The following is an 18771-nucleotide window of genomic DNA, read 5'->3' as shown; positions in this document are numbered from 1 at the left end:
ATTGAGGAGGAAAGGACTATGAACCAGGCACTCAACCATTTAGTATTTTGGTTGGAATGGTACTGTCTGTAAATTGAATTAGGTAATATTGTCATGTTTATTATATTGGCATGTCCAAAGCATGGACAATTAATAATTCTCAAATTATTTAATTCTGTATTTAAAAAATATGTTCATATAATTTATACAATTATAGCAGATAGACGCTTTGAAATATTATAAATTTTATACTTATTAAAAAAAAAGATTTCTTTTTTTTTATTCTTCCTAATGGGTTTTGATTGACAATATGATTTTTTGATTTATCATATATGCAGCTACTTTGCAAAAGTTTCTATCTCAATAAATTTTAGTTGAATTTCTAGAGTCTCTGAATAGATAACCTTACCATCTGTAAGAAATCCAAAATAGTGTTTCCTCTTTGCCTGTGCTTATCTCAATTTTTTCCCATCTTATTGCTAAAAGTCATATCTGTAACATCATATATATGTGTGTGTGTGTATATATATATATATGTATGTATATACATATATATTACAATCATAAATAGTATTGGTGAAATTTACCTATTCTCTGTCTTTCTATTTTCTCCAAACTTCTAGTATCCAAATTCAGAATACTATATTTTCACAGCCAACAGAAAGTGCCTTCAATTGGTATGATCTGTGTTATGTTTAAGTCAGAATCATTGCTAAAGTAGGCAAAATATTAGAAGACTAAATTCCAACATTAGGAGAGTTTTTTTTTTTTCAAAATCTGTTTTTTAAGAGCATTAAATTTAACTCTTAAAGTTTTAAACACAATTTCTAATGTTTAGATGACTAATTTATTCCAGTGAAAACATCTCTTTAATTTTCTTCTTGAACATTTCTCACAAGAAATATAATGAATTAGATGAGGTGTTCCTAAATGAGCAATTAAGGAATTTCAAAAACATACATCCACACTCTTTTCTGTGCTGGTCACAAAATTTATTTTTCTATAGCCCAAAATACTTAAATTACAAATAAGCTTTTCATCTTAATTCAAAACTGAATAAAAATTCTAGCTCAAATTTGATGAACTTTAGCCCTCAGTCTTGATTTCATCCTTGCAGAACAGTAAAGAATTTCCCACCCTTCTTTCTTTACATTAATGCCTATTTCTTAATTGGTTAAGAATTATGTGACCTCATTTATTTCTGGCCAGGTCAATGCTCCATTATCATGATTTTAATCATACATTGACCCTAAAATGCTATGTACCAAATAATCTTATTTCAGAGAACCTACAAATACAGGTTCTAGCACTACTTGTGTAGCTTTGTATTGACATATAAGCTCTTTTGGACTCATATTTTTCGTATGCAAAATGAAGAGGTTGAACTAGCTAGACCCTGAAATCCCTTTAAGTCTTTTCTATGAAGACCTTTTCAAAATGCAAGAACAAAATTATTCCCTTCATTTTAAGGAAGATCCTCAGAACTTTCTCTTTTGAAAAAGCTTTAAAATCTCATTCTTAATTCATCTCCCAGGTTCCCCACTAAAATGTTCTCAAACCATGTACCAAATAATTCATCAACTTTTTGCCACTGTTGGAATTTTGCTTGCAATTCAGAAATGAGATAGATCATCTATGCAAATAGCCTATTGGTCTCCTATTGTGAGGATCCCTTTAGACTTGGGTTCAAAATGTGCAATTTTTTTGACAAATAATTCACCTACTTGTTTTGATTGTCCATATCCAGTATGAAAATGATAGAATCATCTTGTATTAATTAAAATCTTGATATTCAGTTACTATGTCAGAAAACATAAGCCAGAAATTCCATTGAAACGGTAGATACTTTAATAAGAATATCAACATACTCTATCCACGCAATATATCCAACAGAAATCCTGTGCCCAGTAGGGAAGAGGTATAATAAAAGTAGCATGTTGACATCACCAGAAAACATCAGAAATCCTGATATAGGAAGCAACAGAGGACTGTTTGCTTTCCATATGTCTTCTTCCTCATGGGTCCCTCATTCCTGTTCGGTCTCATTCTCCCCACTGGGACTGTGCATATTTGTGAAAAAAATTTGATATAGGTTTATTGGGAGAATGCTCTATTGTTAAAATTCTTACTATGCTATTTCATTAATTATCTTTGCTGTTGTTTAGTCATGTCCAATTTTTCATTACTCCAAATTTTTCTTGGCAAAGATATAACAACTGTAACAATTTGCTAAGCTTTTCCCAGGCTCATTTTACAGATAAAGAAACTGATATAAATAGGGTTAAATTTTTTTTTTCCTAAATTTGAACCTAGATTTAACTCAGGTTTGTTCTGACTCCAGACTTGATGCTCTATCCACTGCACTGCCTAGTTGCCTTTAAATGCCTTTGCCAATTAGGTCTTCTAGTTGAGAAGAATAAAACAAAACAAAACAAAACAAAACAACAACAACAACAACAACAAAACACTACAAAGAATTATGACCAGTTACTTAAATGACCATAAAAAAAAAAAAAAAACAACACCAAAAAACACCTCACAGAGCCAATGGTCATCATTGAATCTAGAATAGCTATTCTGGACTCCTCACAGATTTGTAATGAGGTGCCAAAACCTACATATAGACTGGTAGTTTATCTGGTAAAATATCTTTTCCTCCTGACATGTGTAGGGAAGAAGTTTCCCTGAGTTAGGAGAGGAGAGCTGGAAGCACACAAGCTACAACAGCCCACACTCTAGTAACGTAAGTGGTATAATTTAGCTGGAAATACAGAGGGAACACAGATGTTCAATCAGTCCAAAGTTTCTGGCCCTATACCTACTCTTTAGAACATTTCACTTTCCCGCAACTTTTTATATGATGGAAAGAAATAATAATTTAATTCCCTCTAAAAGTTTATTAAATTAATTAATGGTAATAGGAAAAGAATATGCTATTTAAGGAAATGAAAGAAGGTGGGCTCAGGATAATTGCTGGGAATGATTAGGCTAGTTAATAAACAATCTTTCATAATCTACTCAAAATAACTTTTGTAGAAGCACTGAGATCCAAAGATGGATCTTTGGTGGAAGGAGGCAGATATGAGGAAGTAGAAGCCTAGTTGCCAAGGAAAAGCTTTCATTTTTCTGAGTGGAATGAGACTATCACAGGCTTTAGGAGGCCCTGCAGTGCTTGATTTTTGCTTCTTTTTCTTTCAGATTTGCCATGAAGAGAACAAGGGAGAAAGGCTCACATAGGAACATTTTCGAGAGCAGGTCAGGAGAGTGAAGCTGTTCTCATCAAGAAGAAGAAAAACCCTGGGCTCAGAGGGTGGCACACAGTGATCTGCTCCAGAGTCAGACTAATTAGATAATTAAAAGATTTTGACAGCCGAAGCGTAAGTAGGGAAGGGGAAGAGGGAGCAGTTTTTAAGGGCAAGCTTTCATGCCGAGCACTCTGAGGGCTCAAAGTAGTGAGAGTCAACAGGGAAGTGCAAAGCATGACCCTGACCATGAACCAGAGACACCCTAAGGAAAAAAAAAAAAGATGATTGTCAGCTGGGAGAGTTTTGTTTTGTTTTTAAATTAGGACCAGTTGGGAAAGCTAAGTTGGGAGTGAAAATAAAAGGTGCCAGACTGGGCAAGTTTGTATCTATTTTCAGAGATTGTACAATATTTTATCTTCACATTATTTGTCATTTATTTATTGGCTCACGCCTTTATTTTGTAAGCATAGTTTTATTATTATTAAGAGCTTGCTGTGTATCCAGAACTATGCTAAGTGTTATAGCATATTCAAAGTTTGGGGAAAGCTCATTATCTTCCCACATAGAGCTCACAGTCTACAGTCCGGATAAAATCATAGACTTATCATAAATAATCATTGCTCTAAAGTTAGATGGGACTTCAAAGACTCCACCTTTTACAGATGAGGAAACAGTGACCTGAAGATTAAGTGATTCATTTATAGTCACACAGTCTGAGATCCTCTGTTTCTAGAACCTATGTCTTTCTAATAATAAGTATTAAGTGTACCCAGTGATAGCAAAAGAAAAAAAAAAAAGATCAATTTAAGATCTGAAGGAGACAATTTATTGGTGGTCACAGAGATAAGTAACTTCAAAGAATTTTGTGTGTGTGTGTATGTGTTTTTGTTTGTTTTTGTTGGATTTTAACTAAAAGGATAAGACTCAAAAAATGTTCAATTATTTCACTTCTGTCTGATTCTTCATGACCCCATTTGGTTTTCTTGGCAAAGATCCTGGAGGCTTGCCTTTTCCTTCAGCAACTTATTTTACTTATGAAATAACTGAGGCAAGCAGTAAAGTGATCTTCCCAAGACCACACAGCTGGCAAGGCTATATTTGAACTCATAAAGATGAGTTCCTGATTTCTAGTCTGTCATTCTATCCACTGTGCCATCTTTCTGTCCCAAGTATAAAGAAGGGAAGCACAAATTCAGGTATAAACATTTGTTAGCAATATCTTATAGGACAATAGCATTTCAACATTTACAAAGTATTTTTTTTCATTAACTATTCATGAAAGAAATTTTCTGTGTTAAGCAAGTATCACAATTCCCATTTGACATAGAGTGGAAATAAATTCTCAGAGTAGGAGAGTCACCTTAATAAGTCATGCCATCCATAATAGCAGAGCTTAAGACTCCAGTAAGTTATATGATGGCTTCCAAATAATCTGCCTTCTCACTGTGTAGTCCTTTATTCCCCTCAATTAAAACATGTACACATATAATTCCCTCCCCACACTTGGAAGGAGGCCTTTCAAGATGTTCAAACTTTGATTTAATGAAAACCTAAATGGTATGAGCAAAGATGTGAAGGCACAGAGGAAGATGTTTTCAAAAGGCAGTGTAGTCCAAATTTAGTTATAACAGAGAATGTGTGGTGGGAAATAATAGGAAACAAAGCTAGAACATTAGGAGAACACCAGATTGGGAAATGAATGTGATGCAAAGGAGTTGAATTTTATTTTATCCTGATTTTCTCTCACCATTGTCCTTTCTGCTGAGCTACATGTTCTTTAACTTCATCTTAGAATAATACTTTATTTTATATACCCCTATAGAATATGATATATTCCCTATTTATATAAACAATTGTTATTTAAATTATATGATATCATTTAATTTTGCCTTATAGCTTCACCAACATCTATGACCCTGATACTCATTTATTGTTTTCCCTTTGTTTTTCTTCTTTAATCATGCTTTTGGTATTGCCAATTTGGTGAATTGTTAAAAGGATACTCTGTTATTGGCCACATTAATGTCTACTAATATTGAATTGTAACTATAGAGATTCTTTGGACATCAAGAAATCCTTAATGGAATGACTAGAATGCAAGAAAAAATTACTGTTAGACTACTCAAAAAAGACTGGAAATATATAGATACACTTACTTCATTTTTATAGGTTCAATGAATATTTGGAAATTTCCACAATTTGCCCCAGAGGCTAGCACAAAGGAGTATTTTAATAAATGTTAATTGGCATAATTTCTATTGATTGACATAGGGTGAGGCTTATATGTACCCATATTCAGAAAACAATTAAAGAATCTTCAGTTTCCTAAAAGTCTTAAATGAACATAAGCTACTAACATTAAAAGCTTTACAAATATAATCCAATTTGATCCTTACAATAACCCTGGGAATCCATTTATTCACATTTTGCAGTTGAGGAAACTGAGGCAAATAAAGGTTATAACTTGACCAACTAGCATTACTTCATTTTGTAGCCCCTTCTGCCCCACACAAATAAAATAAAGAAAATAAAGCAACTAAATACTCAACTCACTGAGAATGGTTTAAATTTAAAACTGTTACGGGATCAAAATCAGTTAGTGTTCATGAAAATGATTTGATTACTTATATCATTGCGTATGCAGGTAACTGTATTTGTTCCCACCCAGAATTGAAACTAGGAACTTTTGTGTCCAGGATAAATACTACAAAATAAGTTGGTGACAGTAATCTATCCTATTTTTTTTTCTATCCATCTAATTAGTTCATAATCAAAATCATCAAGCCTAACTTTGGGTTTATCCCAAAGTCCTTTCTTAGACTCTTTCCTCACTATCTATACATTCATTTTCTGTCTATGACCTCATCAGCTTCTGTGGATTTAATTTTCATCCTGTATAGATAACTTCCCTTACTTTATGGTCAATTCCAATCTCTCCCTCAAGTGTCAGTACTTCATTACCTCACTTTTTACTGAACATTTCAAACTGGTTTTCCTGATAGATACAAATTTGACATGTTCAAAACAGAAGTCATTATCTTTTCTGCCCCAAACCATTCCAATTCCAAACTTCCTTATTGCTATTAAAAACATATAAAAGGACCTTTTGCCTAACACTTTCCTGGGTTAATAACTTCAATGTTATTTTTAATTCCTCATTGCCCCTTATGACACATATTCAATCAGTTACCAAGTCTTCTTGTTTCTATTTGTGCAACATCTTTCATACCATACCACTTTTACTCTATATACACAGTCATTACCTTAGTTCCTTCAATTCCCTCACCTTTAGATTATTTTAATAGAATCTTCATTGATTTCTCTGCATTATCACTATAATTCTTCCCACTCACTTCTACTAAAGTAATTTTCTTTTAGTACAGATCTGATCATATGTGGAGTCACATCTCAACCCATTTAATCAAATGCAGTGGCTTTCTATTACCTTAAAAACTCCTCTTTAACTTTTAAAGTTTTATATAACATGTTTCTACCTATCTTTTTATCTCCTTTGCAGCCAAACTGGTCTTCTCTCTTTTTTCTCACACATAATACTCTACTTCCTTTCTTCATCCATTCTACCAAGTGCACACAATCTCCCTGCTCCCCCCAACTTGGAAAGCACTTCCTTCTCCTTCCTGCTTCAGAGAGAGAGTCAGAGAGAGATGTAGAGACAGGGACAGAGAGATATAAAGAATGAGAACATAACAAGTGCCCAAACCAGAGAAGTCATTACTAATATCTTCCATTTAAAAGTAAGCCTCTAGAGAGCTGGGGTCATTCAATTATTTGTGTTTTTGTAATTGGATACTCAGGACACTTGCACAGTAGGCACTTAATAAACTTGTTGAATGATCTAACTCATTTGGAGAGTCAATAAAGTATTTTCAATTCTGACCAGAAATCCCAATATTAACATTGAAGAGCCTATTTTGAGGGAATATACTAGATTCTCAAAAACAATTTACTGCATTCTTAGATGAAAATCATACCTTTATTTTAGTGGTTAAGTACATTAAAAATATCTTGCTGAGTGATGAGCATTGTGATCTCTCTGGTTTGTATGAAAAGACAGTAAAAACTCACATAAAGTTATTGCTAGCATTTGAACTTTCTCACCTGTGAAAGACAAACCATACCAGTAAGAAAGAGCCCTTAGAGACATCTCAGAAAGATAATTCACTTGTGTAAAATATGCACTCAGTGACTCTGAGACTACTTTTACATTAAAGGAAAAAAAAGTAAGGTTTATTTTTTTTTTCCCCTTACCACCATAGCAACTATGATAACAAATGGATTTTCTGTCTTATAAAATTGGTCTAGGGAAACACAATTTCTTGAAGGTGATTATTATTTGACATTTAGAAAGAAATATACATTTACCAAACTTAAAACAATCTCAGTGGGAAGTTGTAAGCATAATACTTTAGTTTATGAATATAGAGAAAAAAAAAGGCTCCTTAGATAGGAGACAGAAAATCTGGGTTTTAGTTTAGTTCTGACAAGTTCATTGTGTGATTTTGGGCAGTCACCATTAGACATCAATATTCAGCAAGAAAACTCAGAAAAGGATTACTTTAAATGAGAAAAGTCTCAATTTATAGTTTAATAAAGACAAAGTATTTCTAATTACAAATACGGTGTTGTCAGTTTTGCCTGATTTACTATAAAGAAAAGATGAGTTACAATTTTTTTAAGAAGCTTTCTAACTACAATTATATATAAATATATATTTAGAGGATATTAACATAATGGTTAGGTCAGTGTAAATTCTACAGTAGTATTACAATTTCAAGAAATAGTTAAGGTAATGTTCTTAGGTGTATATTGAAAGAATGACATGAAATTATTGAAGGCACAACTGAGTGATGGTAACCTTGAAGCCAGAATACCAGGATGAATGTCTGGCAGTCCCTCCTGCAAGGTAAGCCTTGAGAAACTAGAGTGATTGGGACCTAAGACCAAGAGATATGTTGAGGCAGACTGATAAATGTAAACTGAATTTTCTTCTCCTTTCCAGAGTAATTATGTCCCATTGTTGTGTAATATGTTTGTATATTTGTCATTATACCTCCAAAGTATATACCTTTGAAAACAAACAAACAAACAACAACAACAACAACAACAAAAACTAAGCTGATTGTTAAATGGTAAATCAACAATGAATTTCTGAAATTACGAAAGGGGACAGTCATGCCCCATTTTTTTGGGTACTCTCTAAGGAAAGATTAAAATGCCAAAAGAAAGTGAAGCTGCAATTACACTTTAATGAAGCACCACGCTGGTAGAAGCAAGAGACAAGCAGTAAAAAAGGGTACAGAGGCAGACAGTGTGAAGACATGACAGATATATCGTTCCAAGATTTATCCATGTTATTTATCCATGATTATCACTCTTTATGTCCAAATCATTTATCTTTTTTGACCATATATTTTTGTACAGGAAGAGATATCTGTTTATGCCTATTTTCTGCCAAACTGCTTTTCAGTTTTTCCATCAATTTTTAGTCAAATAGTGAATTCTTGTCCATAAGATGGGTTATTGGATTTATCAAACACTATACATTACTATGATTACTTGCTTTGGTTTATTATGTACCTAATCTTATTTACTGATCCACCATTTTATTTCTTAGCCAGTAACAGATTGTTTTGATGATTATTACTTTCTAATATAATTTGAAATTTGGGACTGCTAAGCTGTCTTCCTTTACATTTACAAAAAAATTAATTTTCTTGGTAGTCCTGACCTTTGGTTCTTTCTTATGAAATTTCTCACTATTTAAAAAAATAACTCTATGGACTAGTTCTTTAGTAGTTTGATTGGTATGGCATTGAGCAAATAAATTAGGTAGAATTGTTAATTTTATTATAGTGGCAAGACCTACTCATTATCAAATTATATTTTTTCAAAAAAATATTTAGATCTGTTCTTATATCTATGAAAAGTATTATGTAATTCTGTTCATATAATCCTTGAATATAGGGATAGACTCCCAGGTATTTTATATTGTTTGCTGTTATTTAAAATGGAAATTCTCTTTCTATTTCTTGCTGTTGACTAGTTTCAGTAGCATATAGAAATGCTGATGCTTTATGTGGTTTTATTTTATATCCTGCAACTTTGTATCAATATTTTTTTTTCTCTAGGCTTTTCTAAATATAATCACTATATCATCTGAAAAAATAAAAAAGATTGTTTTGTTTTTTCATCATTTATTTTTAATCCTATGATTTCTTTTTTTTTTCCCTTTTCTTTATTGCTATAGTTAGCAATTCTAGTAAAACACTGAATAATATTTGGGGTAATGGATATTCTTTCACATCTGATCTTATTGGGAAGCTTTCAAATTTTTCCCTCATATACAAAATGGTATTTTGGTTTTAGATAGATACAATTTACCATTTAAAGAAAGTATCTATTGATTATTATGATTTCTAATATATGTGTATATGTGTGTGTGTGTTTGTGTGTGTTTAATATGAATATGGTATTTTGTAAAAAGCATTTCCATTTTCTATTGATATAATCCTATATTTAAAAAAAATATTGATATGGTAAATTATGCTGATAGTTTTCCTAATGTTAAACTAGCCCTTAGGATCTTGTAATATATTGCTGTAATTTCCTTGTTAGTGTTTATTCATTTGTTTATTTTTGCATCTATATTCATTAAATAAATTAATCTATAAATTTCTTTCTCCATCTTCATTCTCCTTGGTTTAGATATCAAATACACATTTGGATTATAAAAGGAATTTAGTAGGGTTGATTCTTCACCTATTTTTTAAAAAAAAATACTTCATATAGTATTGAGATTAATTATTCCTTTAGTTTTTGGTAGAATTCACTTGTAAATCTATCTGTTCATGGAGAATTTTTCTTAGATAGTTCATTTTTTCCTTAGTGACCTTATTTAATTATCTTTTCTAATATACAATTATTTCAGCATTCTATTTCTTCTTTTGTTAATATGGGCTATATATATATATATACATATATATATATATATTAATATGCATTCCTTTGATTTAGATGATCATTTTTCCTGGAATATAAGTGCGCAAAACAATGCCTAAAATTGCTTTAATTTCATCTTCATTGGTGGTACATTCATCCTTTTCATTTTCTTCCCAATAATTTGATTCTGTCATTTAAAAAAAATCAAATTAAAAATGATTTATCCATTTTGTTGTTGCTATTTTCTTCATAAAACAGAAATATGTTTATTTATTATTTTTTATTTTAAATTTTATTAATATTTCATTGGATTTTTAGGATTTCCATTTTGTTATTAATTTGGATTTTTAAAAATTTGTTCTTTTTCTAGTTATTTTAGATGTATGCCCAATTTATTGATCTACTCTTTCTTCTATTGGTATTTGCATTAAGAGATAAAATATTTCTCCTAACTATTGTTTTGGTTGCATCACATGAATTTTGAAATAGTCTCATTGTTGTCACTCTTTTTAATTAAACAATTTATTGTTTCTATGATTTTTTTGTTGATCCATTTGTTATTTAGGATTAAAGTATTTAATTTTTAAGCTATACAATAGAATATTATGCTTGAAAAGATTCATTTAATGTTTCCACTTTTATGTATTTGGTTGTTAGGTTTTTTGGCTTATGGTCAGTTTTTGTGAAGTTGCCATGTACAGTGGACAAAAAGGAATACTCCTTTCTATTTCCATTCAGTTTTCTCCAGAGAGCTCTCATATCTGACATTTCTAAGATACCATATATCTCCTTAATTTCTTTTTTCTTTATTTTAAGATTAGATGTATGTAGCTCTGAGCAGGGAAAATTGATTTCTTCTAGTAGTCTAGTTTTATTATCTCCTTCTGTAATTCATTTAACTTTTCCTTGCAGGATTTAGCTGCTATTACTTCATTACGGTTCTTTCTAATAAGATATACTTTCCCCATTTATCCATTTCAATTAGGTCTGTTTTTTACTTTTGTTTTCAATTTGTGATTTCTCCCCTTCTCTTTTTAACTTGAGTTAACATACAGATTCCAGTAGAGCTCCTTATGATAACTTTTTTGTGTCTTTGTGGATCAAATGTTTTTGCAAACAACATATTGTTTAATTTTTTTTTCTAATTCATTCTGATTTGTGCTCCCATTTAATTGATGCCTTCAAACCATTTGCATTACTAGTTGCACATTTTCCTCAATCCTATTTTTATTGTTTGTTCTCTTTTTTTTTTTTATTTCCCTCCTCAAAAGTGTATTTTATTTCTGATCACTGCTTTCTTTCATCTCCTTTCCCTTTTATCACCACCATCCCTACTCTGGATTTAGTTAGCTAATGGCTTGGCTATAGATATTTTGTATCTTTATTCAAAATTAATTCCAGTTATATTAGCAAAAAAAAAAAAATATCAATAAATTCTTAAATAAACTCAAAAAATTCTTTGTTAACTTCTTTTTGGATTTTTCAGCATATTTATTTTGGTGATTAATTGGGGATTTTAAATTTGTTGTTTTTCTATATTTTTTAAATTTTAAATATATAGTCTATATTTTCATATGAATATATATTTTTCTACATTTTAAATTTTTTATATTTATATAAATTTAATTTTCATTAATCTGTTCTTCTTATTGATAGACGTGTTTAAACATAAAAATTGACTTTATTTCTGTAAAAAAGCATTCTACCTGAGCCATTTTTATTATTGAAATGGCTCCCATTTCTAAATCATTTACATGTAAATAAAAATAGTTATGTTTAAGTATTTTATTTAAGTAAATGGTTGGAACTGATAAAGAAAACTGAGTTATATATGCATGCAATTCATGGATAATAAGATTACCTCTATTTTTTTTTTTTTTGACAGATACTAAAATATTGACAAGTGTCCTAACCAGCAGGACCTCGTCATTTGTGGGGTGTTGAGGAGGACAAAAAGACCTGTAAGAGAAACGGGCGAGAAGGAGGAGGGAGACTACATTGCGGTGGAAAAGAGTCCCATTTATTGAAAGAAAAGGATCTTAGTTATATATAATTTGACTGCCTGCATTTTCTGGGTGGGGGGTTGCAATGTAAAGAGAAGAATGTCAGACCACAGGTGTGGCTGACATCATGGGGCACACTCCTTATCTAGTTCCAGGGTGGATATGGCCAATTTCCTGGGACACACATTATCTTGTCTCAGGAATTTAGGACTTATTGTTTGTTCACAATAAGGTTTTAGCTAACCGTATCAGAGTTTACGCACAGGTAGTCACGTTCTTCCTGGCTCTTTGTTTCCTGTCTCCAACAGACAAGAAGATCAGCTGAATATTCAAATGACAATCTCACATTTCTAGTGAATGAGACTTCATTTTTTTTTTCTTACTCGGTCTTATGTGAGTTAGTGTAGAAACTTACAAAGTTATTTTTAAATAGTATTGATGAGGTTTGGTGCAGGGTAGAGAATTGTGGGAATCTTTTCTGGTCGGTGCAGGTCCGATGTGAAAGAATTCACAAGCTCAAAAAGTTAGATTGGCAAAAAGAAGTTTATTGGCACTGAGAAGTCAGCTTTTTCTAGGACGCTGACTTCCGAGTGAAAAGTCCTGGTAGAGAGATAAACAAGGGGTGTAGAGAAATCCTGTCAGAGAGAGATTAAATAGGGGTGTGTTAACATTGAGAAGATGGGGGTCTCTTCTCAGAGGCCAAGTCCTGGCAGGCAGCTATGCCAAGGAGAGAGAGGGCTTCCTTAACAAGGCACGGTCCTGCTTTAGGCCTCTGCAAAGAAATGAGCTTTAGTTGCACTTTAAAAGAGATTTGAGATTGAAGTTTCAACTGAATGAGACTCCCCCAATTCTATCACTGCCCCCATGCCTAGCCCCTTCCCCTCCCCTCTCCCCCAGTTGAACGAGACAACCCACTGGGAGTGGTCCTGAGACAATCTTCAGCTCAATGGAGGCCAATAAAAAATATCAAATCTGTATCTCCAGCTAAATGGGATCACTTAAGTAGAAGTGGTCCAGGACTCAATTCAATAGAAGGCATAATCAGTAGAAGGTGTTATCAATGGAGGGTATTGCTGGTCTCCAGGAGAACAGAAGGAAACTATTTATCTTGATTCCCTGAGATAGTTCTTTCCCAGGGGATTCTCTAGAGTTCAAGGAGAATTTCTCTTCTTCAAGGAGTTTTACTTCATGGCTTCTCCCTCTCCCCCCACCCCAGGTCAGGACTGTTTCAGGGTTCTCGCTTCAGTGTCTGTCTCTGTGCTAAACTGTGACTCCTTTTTGCATTTTAATTTTTTAATACTTGCCTTGGATAATATAGCCCAGGATTTCAGTGGTTTCTGGTTGTATGGTGTTAGTTTAGTAAAAGTTCAAGTCATTTAACCAAGTATTTTCCTTGCTTCCATTTCCTTACTTCTTGGGTCAGAGTGAATGTAACTAGCAATTGTCTCTGTTCTGATCACAAACTCCCTAACGGATTTTCCCCCTCTCAGATTGATTTTTTTTTTCTTTTTAGACAAAGTATAAGAGTTGAATGAGATGAAGTGAGATCTTTCAAGACAGTTGTGAAAATCGAGAAAGACTTCATCTATTTCAGAGTTTGAGTAGGCCTGAAGGACTTTAAGCATTGAGTCAAGGGCATACCTAAGTCCCCTTGTTATCCTCCCATGACATCAGTGTCTCCCTATTTTAGTCAAATATGGGCAACTATGTATTTATTGGTCAAGTTCAATTTCTTGGGTAGTTCCAGCATTTAGAATGTAAGATCCTCAGCCAATAAGGATGAGGGTCAGTGGTGGGAGGGGGTATTTGCTTTAGGGATTAAAAGTGTTGACCCTGCCTTCAAGGGTGCTTCCTCCCTTCATTGTCTGCTCTATTGGTGGGATGCCCTTCTCAGGAGAATGTATAATAAGTTTTGCTTTGCTTCTGGAGATCTCTCCAGCTTTTTTTTTATTAAATGGTGACCCCTCACCATTTCTGAATCACACAAAGTCATTCTCTGCCTCATGATTTGCCTTAATCACTCACTGGGTATTGGCTCAGTCAAACTATGACCTTTTAAAGACTTTAGCTTAAAAAGTCCCAAGTTTCCCACTGCATCCAGGGCCATCTCCAGTTGTCCTGATCTATATCTTGCCACTAGAACCAAGTGACTGGAGAATGTAAGACTGGTGACTTTCTACACTCCACTCCTCCTCACTTAAATCCAATTCACTTTCGTGTCTTGGCATAAATTCAATGATGTCATGGTCCCCTCTATACACACACACATACATATTATATATATTTGCAATTTCCCTCTTTGAACCAATTCTGATAGAACAAGGTGTCAACCTTACCTCTCCATTTTCCCTTCTACTGTAAAAGTTCTTTCTTTTATATGAGAACATTGATGCCATCCTACACATCCCTTTCCTCTTCTTCTAGGTGCCTCTCTCACACCCCTTAGTTTTTATATATTTATTTAATGATTGCCATCTATTTCAATTCATACCCATGTCCTCTGTTTATGTATTCACTTTCTGACTGGTTTAGGCAAGATAAACTTCTTAGGCATTATATTCCTTAGGAATGTAAACAGTTTAACAGTAATGAATATCTAGTGATTTCTCTTTCATGTTTACTTCTTTCAAGTCTTTTATTGAAAGTCAAATTTGCTATTCAGCTCTGGTCTTTTCACCAGGAATGCTTTCACCAATCTCTCTCTCTCTTTTTTTAATCCCGGAGAATTATACTCAGTTTTGCTGGATATGTTATTTATTGTTGTATTCCCAATCATTTTTTTCTTACAGAAAATCATATTCTAAGTTCTCTGCTCCTTTTTAAACAGTAGCTGCTAAATTTGGGGTGATCCTGAGCATGGTTTCATGGTATTTGAATTGCCTTTTTTTTTTTTCAGGATGCTTGAGTATTTTATCTTTGACTTGGTACTTTGTAAATTGACTATTAAATATCTATAAGTTTTCATTTTGGGATCTCTTTTATTTGATCATCAGTATATTCTTCTTTTATTTTACTCTCTAGTTTAAGAATGCCAGTACATTTTCCTTAACATTTCTTGAAATATGATTTCTAGGTTCTTTCTTAAATTATAACATTTAGGTAATATAATTTTTAAAAAATTCTCCTCAACCTATTTTTCTTATGTTATTTTTCATATGAGATATTGAACACTTTTTTTCCCCAATTTTTTTCATTCTTGTGATTTTATTTGATTGTTTCTTGATGCTTCTAGAAGACATTAGCGTCCATTAGATTCATCTATCTCTTTTTTCCATTTGGCCAATTCAGTGGGACTTTTTGTATTGTTTTGTTGATGATTTTATTTTTGGGGGGACTTTTTTTTTTTTTTTTTACTATTTTTAAGGCCTTTTGCCAATGTGTTAATTGTCTTTCTATACTTCCTTTATTTTTATCTCTTTGCTTATGTTTTTCTTGTATCATTTTTATTTGTTTTTTAAAGTTATTTCCCTGCCCCACCCCCATTTTTCTGGAAATTCTTTCTTTCTTTCTTTTCTTCCTTTTCTTTTCTTTTCTTTTTCTTTGCTGAGGCAATTGGAAGTAAGTGACTTGCCCAGGGTCACACAGCTAGGAAATGATAAGTGTCTGAAACCAGATTTGAACTCAGGTCCTCTTGAGGCTTTTTCTGGAAATTCTTATTGTGCTTCTGTACAATTTTCATTTTCTTTGAAGCTTTTTTGTGGTTGTTTTGACTTTATTGTCTATTTCTGACCTTGTCTTATTATTCTCTGTCACCATAGTAGTTTTTTTTTTTTTTTTTAAGGTCATGTTCTTGTTTGTTCGTTTTTCCACTGTATTTATTAATTTAGGACTTTATGCTAATTTTGAGCTCTATTTATGGAGTAAGGAGAATAGAGATGCATTATTTCAAGTTTGAGGATTTTTTGCACTGATTTTTGTTTTTCAGAACTAGTTCAGTGGGTTCAAAATTTTTTTGTGGCTTCCAAGGTTTTATGATCTGGGGACAGGTGTAGTTAATATTTTCCTGGTCTTACCAAGGATATTTACTCAGGAAAGGCCCCTGATCTCTTGGGATTGCAAATTCTTTTTCATGGGTTCTCTGATTCCTTGTGACCAAAAGTAATACTGTCTCTCAAGTCTTGAACTCCTTAAACAAAAATACTCATTCCTAACTTTGAACTGGCATATCAAATTAAAATATGACATACTACCTCATTAGTGCTAGCACAATGATTTTACTGTAATCTTTTTCTGACTAGTGATCAGATGCCCTTACTGCTCTAACTTGGAAGCTCTCAAAGCTGTTTTTCCTTCTGTTAATATTGCTTAATTTCATCAGTGGTGTTTCATCAATGTGGCTTCCAGGACAGCATAAACTCCTGGTTCAGTTCTCTCTTTTTGAACTCCCAAGCTGTCTTGGTTAGAAGAAGGTCTCACTCTGATCTTTTATTAGCTTTGCCACTCCAAAAGTCAATTTGAGGCATTATTTTAAAGCTATGTGGAATGGAATACTGGGAGATCTTAACTGTACTTTTTTCAATTTCTCCATCATGGCTCTGTCCTATTCCATCTCATCCTGTCTAATTTGTATATTTTATTTATAATTTATCTTTTCCAAATCATGTTTTTACATAATTATTTGCTTGTTACATTGTCTTTTTCATTAGATTCTAAGATCTTCCTCACAGAGAGAGGCTTTTTACTTGTTTGTTTTTTAAACATTTCTTAATACCTTAAAGTGCTATTCTATCATCTTAGTATAGTACACATAGCAAGGATTTAAAAAATACTTGTTGGCTTAATTTCTTGACCCAAATAACAATTCTATTCTTGAAATTATAACCCTAAAAGAGCAATAACATGCAATTACAAGTTCAGTTAAGGAGATTCAACAATTACTTATTAAATGCTTACTATGTGTCAGTTAATTTGAACTAAGAAATAGAAATACAAAGACAGAAGTAGATGATTTCAACATATGATAATTTAGAAGCCTATATTAAACTATGGTGTTGCTAAGCAGGGTAATACAAGCACAAGAGTGTAAGTATAATACAGATTTATTCCAGTCACAATTGCTAACTACATCCAACCCTCCTAGGAATTTATCTTATTAACCTATAGAATCTTTTGGGAGGACCTTCATCTAATAAGAAGAAAATGCAGCTAAAGATAAATCAAACAAAACTTTAGGAATATTTAAGGAGGAAAAGAACATTAATAGTATAGGTGACCAAGGAATTATGGAGGCAGCCATCAAGGTACGCTTTGCACGAATACAGGAATTTTGAACCATTATGTTAGAATTGTATAATTAAATTTAAGATGTTGGGTGTTCTGAGAAATCGTGTGTGTGTGTGTGTGTGTGTGTGTGTGTGTGTGTGTGTGTGTGTGTGTGTGTAAGAGAGATACTGAGAATGAGGAAAACAGACAGTAAGACAAATATAAAATGGAAACACAGCTGGTCAAAAATGAAGTAAAACAATTTGAGAAGAGAACATGGAATAGTATGGGAAGGAAGGAAGGGATATAAAGAGTTTGCTGTTAGAGAAAGATAGTGCAGGAAGGAAAGAGAAGTGAGAAGTTCAGGAATGCATGGAACAGGTGAATGCAGTTTGATTTATGCCACAGTTTGAAGCATGACACTTTTGTCTTCAGTGGTATCTTTCTTAGACAATGTCAACCTATTGGGTAGGCACAGGAATACACACACACACATATATACGTACACATCCTCTACAGGAATTATACTGTCAGGGTGACAAACCAGCATGGAGAGGAGAGGTATAATTACTCTTAAAACTTTCAATTCTAGAATTTAGGGAAATAGAAAATTGGGATTCTATATGTGCATTTGGTGCTAATTGAAGCTTTGTTATTTATCATGCATTTTATTGTAAGTAAATTCCTGATATTTCAGTATAATTTGTTGAATTTTTATTTTACTATTTTGTTGTACAATAGAGATGCTTTTGGAAAAGATTACACTTTTTATTTGCTAAATTACTTGTTTTCTGTTGAAGGTATTCTAATATTTATGGAAATAATAACAAGGAATTAAGTTATTCTAAATAATACTTTTTTTTTTTTCATTTTAGGACACAACATTGATGTTGCCAAAATAAGCTCTCCAGAGAAATATTTAAATCATTGAGTGTAACCACAACTGAAAGTTTCATCCAAACCAATTGCCCTTTTATTGATTTCAGGGTAAACACTTTACTTGTACTTTTGAGATAGTGATTTAATTGAACTTCCTTTAAAAAAAAAACACAGAAAATAATTACTTTTTAAATCACTGAATTACTTTTACTGTTCCCTCAAAAGTTCATAATCTGAATGAATTTGTAATTTAACCTTATTCTTCTCTTTGTTTAAATCTTTCTTTTTTTTGTCCTTTAGATTATAAGAATATCTGTCATCTATGACATTTAAAGATCCTATTTTTTAGTCTTCATATGGAAACAAAGTAGAGCTATATTTTCTTAGACCTATTTTTTTCTTTTTTCAGAATATCAAATGAGTTTTCACTAAGATCTTAGTGCAATCAATTCCCATAATAAAGAAAACAATATTTACCACAAATGCCTCTTTTATCGGCAGTA

This window comes from Antechinus flavipes, chromosome 6, assembly GCF_016432865.1.
Source record: "Antechinus flavipes isolate AdamAnt ecotype Samford, QLD, Australia chromosome 6, AdamAnt_v2, whole genome shotgun sequence".
NCBI lineage: Eukaryota > Metazoa > Chordata > Mammalia > Dasyuromorphia > Dasyuridae > Antechinus > Antechinus flavipes.
Note: the sequence above shows the minus strand (reverse complement) of the source record.